The sequence below is a fragment of the Cupressus sempervirens genome, chromosome 5 (assembly GCF_028749045.1).
Source record: "Cupressus sempervirens isolate cs-2001-9-10 chromosome 5, ASM2874904v1, whole genome shotgun sequence".
Lineage (NCBI taxonomy): Eukaryota > Viridiplantae > Streptophyta > Pinopsida > Cupressales > Cupressaceae > Cupressus > Cupressus sempervirens.
The window spans coordinates 198030083-198034976 of record NC_143122.1 but is presented as its reverse complement, the minus strand read 5'-3'; positions in this window follow the sequence as shown (position 1 = coordinate 198034976).

Below are 4894 nucleotides of genomic sequence, written 5' to 3'. Positions count from 1 at the left end.
ACATTTTGGTGATCATCATTGTTGCTCCTGATTACCCTTGCCACTGTTCTTGCCATTTGTTTTTAGTTCTCGCTATCACCCTTTTCATTAACACTTGGATGTCCTCAACTGTATGGGCCATTATCACCTCGCCTCTTGGCATAAGCATTCATCTTAACCACAGTGGTGCAGTACATCTCCCCAAATCTGGATTTGGTTCGACTAACAAAGCATCACCAACGGCCTCGGGTTCTTGAATTATTGCCTCGATGTCAATTGGTCCATCTTCTTCTCTACTAGTTTCTTCCATATCATTTCCCTGCTGGTTCTCCGAGAGAGGGGAGTATTCAGTGCTTTCACTATAACCACTTGATTTTGAATCAGAGCTCACCTCCACCACGACCCCTTTATCATTCAAATTGACCTCTTGGCTTCTAGCCTCAATTATACTCTCTCTCGATGGCACTGCATGCTGTCTCTTGGCTAGAGGCTCTGGATGTTCTTTGCCCTTCTCTACCTCGAAAACCTTCTTCTTGCCATTTCTAATTATTTCTCGTTGCTAACTATTTCCTTCATTCCTATGCCCGACTGATTCTGCTTGTCTTTCTTTTGGCTTCATCATCTCATAGGTAAGGGGAATCCTTTGTCTTTGTAGCTTCTTTAGTCCTTCATTATACCACGACTCGGTATGTAGATCCACTACACTTGTGATTGCTTCCAAGGAAGGATCTTGATGGTCATCCCAATCCACTAGATTCAGTTCTATTCCTTCTACTATATCATAGTCTTTTCTCAACACATTTCCATCATCCTCTAGTTGATTCGAAATATCAAGGCCTCTCCATCTAATAGCCCTCATCATGTTCACCGTCAGCCTTGAGAAAGTTGTCTTTCTCAAATGAAAGTCATCTTTGGCATTGGCCCAAAAGTTTTCTATGGTGGGAACATGCTTGAATTCGTTTCCATGAGATGCCTTGATTAGACCATTAGGATCAAACCCTTGCCTTGCTTTGTACCATCCTAGATGATACCATTCCAATTCCTTTTTTGCGGCTTCAAAAGAGGCCCGATTTGGGCAACTATTATTGCCAATTATGATTCAGAATGAAATGCCTATTTTCTCTTCGTTTCTCAATATTCTATCATAGTGCTCAAGTTGTCTAGCCAATTCTAATAAAACTACCTTGTCGGGTGGGTACCTTGGAAGCCTCTTGGGACAAACTATACTTCCTACCACTCTAATGTATGTAAATTGCAGAAATTGGATGAACCAACTCCCAAACTTCTTAATTCTTGCTTCTGCTTTCGATGAAAGTCTCTTAGCAGGTGTCCCTTGTAATACCCTTACTGTCTTCATGGCGAAGGCATCACAAAATATCTTTTAATCTTTGTTATTGTGCAAATGGAGCTACGGATAGCATTCATGTACCAAATATTGCCTCGGTCTGCTACCAACTTCTCCTAAGGCCTTAAGTCCCAGACTTTTGTACAATCTAGCAATTAGGTAGAACAGATAGGAGCTCATGTAGAATTGCCTTTGGTTTTGCACGGTTCTGAGTTGCAATTCTAAGTTCTCGCTTATGATTTTGGCCCAATCAAACCTTCTTTTCCCTTTCTCAATCTCATCAATGAAGAAGTACATCCAATTTTTAAATCTCATCCCTTGAGCTAGGCCCATGATTCGACTGAGAAAAACAACGAGATCACCGTATTCTAGTTTGAAATCTACCACCGTAAGCCTCGATGATCTGTTAACTCCATTTCTTCCCTCGCGTATCCAATTCTACTTTAGATGAGTGTAATAGGCCTCTTGGTTATCTTGAAATGACTTAGTTGCTTGATCCATCATTACAATTGTCATGCCCTTGTGCTGGGGAATGTTAAATGTTTCTTCAATTGCTTGTTCGCCAATGCTGGCCAACACTCTCTTCCCTTCATAAAAAATGATGGAATTACTGTTTAGATCAAATCTGGATGCACATTCCATAATCAATTCTGGACAGGGCAATGTGGGAGGAAAGGCTGATGTGTGTACAATTCCACTCTTGTAAATCCTTTTTGCCAAGGGGGATTGTCCTTCCTTTAGTTTGTCCCTCATCCATATCATGTCCACTAAACAAATATTGGTGTCAGTTATTCTCTTCATTTTTGAGAAGAAGGAAGTATTGGGCATCATATCCTCTTTGTCTTTCTTAGTGTTCGCTCGCTTGGGATTCTTACTTGCACTATCATCCTCCATGCTCGTTGCCCTATTACGGGATGGTAGAGTAGTGGAACAAAAGGCAAGAAGAACCAAGTGGAGCAATCCTTAGCCTAGAACGAAAGATGGATATCTCAGCTTAAGCACTCCTTGCAACTCTAGATGATGAAAATTCACCTTAACCGATAGACTTACAGTGACTTTTTGAAACCTAGGATATGACTTTTAAGAAGTTCAAATTCCCTTGCAAATTAGAAATTTACACTCCTAAAATTATCCAACACTTTCCTTCTATGCGAAAATCAAACTTTCATATGTATCTCTTTTCCCAACAAAATTGCCAAAATCTGATATAAAAAATGCAGTCCTAAACAGGAGAAAAAAATCAGACCTTCACCACAAATTGCCCAAAAATCAGAATCAGATCTTCCTCAATAAAATGCCAAGAATGGAAAATTTTGCCTTTGTCTCAAATTTTCCCATGCATGAAGTCTACAATCTGCCCACAAATCTACCTAGGGCACAAATCGCAGCCCACAAATGGAGGAAAAAACCACCAAAATATGCAAGAATTCTGCCCACAAAAAAAAATTGCCAAGGTCTGAAAATGAAGAAATGCAAGCAAAAAATTGCCCAAGCATGCAAAAAACTGCCTTCCACTAAATTCGCCTCCACAAAATTCGGCTCCCACAAATTTTGCCCAAGTCTGAAAAAAAATCTGCTCCACAAAATTTGCCCACATGGAGAGGAAGAAATGATTTGTGAAAATGAGATGGGGAGGAGACTCCTTTTATAGCCAATTTTTTTTCTCCATAAAGCTAGCCTACATGGTCTAGGAGAAAACAAAAAACAAAAATTAAATTCAAGTTAAGGCCCACAATTAAATACTTAGCTTTAAAAAAAATTAATTTTGCTAAAAGAAAATTGCACTTTTAAATTTACCAATTAGCTCCAATTGTAAAACGAAATTAAATGGCCTTGAGGGTGTTAAATATTTCCATTTAATGAGGATTTAGTAATTAATACATCATTAAAATTGTATTTTGGCTAACCAAAAGTCATTTTTTCAATATTAAATTACTAAATTCATTAAAAACTTAAAAGTTTTCAAGGCAATTAATCAAATTAAAGCCAATTTTTTTGCAATTTTCTACCAAATCGATTATGCCAAGCTAAAAATAAAAATAAAAAATTAAAATTGCATTTAGAACCAAAAATCGATTTTTGTAATTTTCCACATTTCAACAAAATTAAAAAAAAATTTCACCAAAGAAAAATCTGAGATTTTCCAAAAACTTAAGTCTAAAAAAATTTCTCTTTTGAAAATTATCCAAATTTACAGAGTTAAAACCAAATTTCCAAAAGAAAATGTCTGAGTACAAAATTCACAACTTTATCCTGCCAAGTTGAAATTAACTTAGAAAATTATTCGGCCTAGGGATAAAATTGATAGCTCTGGAAAATCAAGTTAATAAAATCGGGTGAAAATAAGCTAAGCCTCCCATATTTGTCCTGAAGGTGCCAAGGTGTGACATTTTTAAAATTCAAAATTTTTGGGCAATCCAAAAATTTGCCGAGGTGATTAAAAAAAGAAAGGGGGTCCCCAAGATTTGGGGTGATGTGTGAAAACCTCACAACAACTTGCTAAGAAATCAGTAGAGAAGTAGTAGTCTATCATTCTAGGGGAGTTTCCTTCTAGTTTCACCTTAGTTTCTACTTTTGCAAAAATTAGTTACTCCTCTCTTGAGGATGAAGAAGATATGGAATATTTCTCATGAATTTTTTATCATGGAATGTACGAGGTTTCACAGACCTCTTCAGAAAGTACTGTGTTAGGGATACCCATCATAGACTTGGCAATTTAGATTTTCTATGTATGCAAGAGGTTAAAATCTTTGGTTTAGTGCTTTCTTCTACATGTTGTGTCATTTGGCTAGACAACATTACTTTTTTGTCTCAACATGAATTTGGTAGAGGTGGTGTAGTTACTCTCCTATCACCTCACCTTCATTCTGTTATTATTTCACATGGTTCTAACCCCACACATAGAACCATTTAATTTTTACTTTCTCTCAATAATCATTCTTTTGGTATAGTTAATGCTTATACTTCCAATGATGCTATGGAAAGATCTCAACTATGGTGCTAGATGGCTGACAACCTGCTTCCTAAAACTTGGGTGATGTGCAGTGATTTTAATATGGTTGAGCTAGCTTTTGACAAAGAAGGTATTTTGCCTTTTCACTAGACAACTAGGGAAAGGGAAGTGTGGTACTACATACACAATAAATTGGGCTTGTTTGATCTAATGGGACTCAAAATTGCCTTCCCAATTTGAGTACCATTCTAAGCTTTTGAGCCCTTTTAAGCGCATTTAATGCATGTGTACTCGACTATCCTTTTGAGGCCTAAGTGGTGTTTAATATTTGTAACACCTTGCATTCAACATATCCATATATTCCATAAAGATAAATTGCTATTCCGAGTCATCCTGTGAAGTTTGGTTTTGAGCAATGTCCAAATTTGCATTTTTGCTCAAACTTCAAATAATGATAGAAGGCCTGAGTTGCATTTGAATATCTCACACCCATTAATGTTTCATGACTCATTGCTTTGGGAGTGTTTAATATCCATACCAGAGAACTTATGTTTCAGATTTTGAGTTGTTTCAATATGTTTTGACTAGGTTTTGAATCCCTCAAAGTTGGTTGTTTA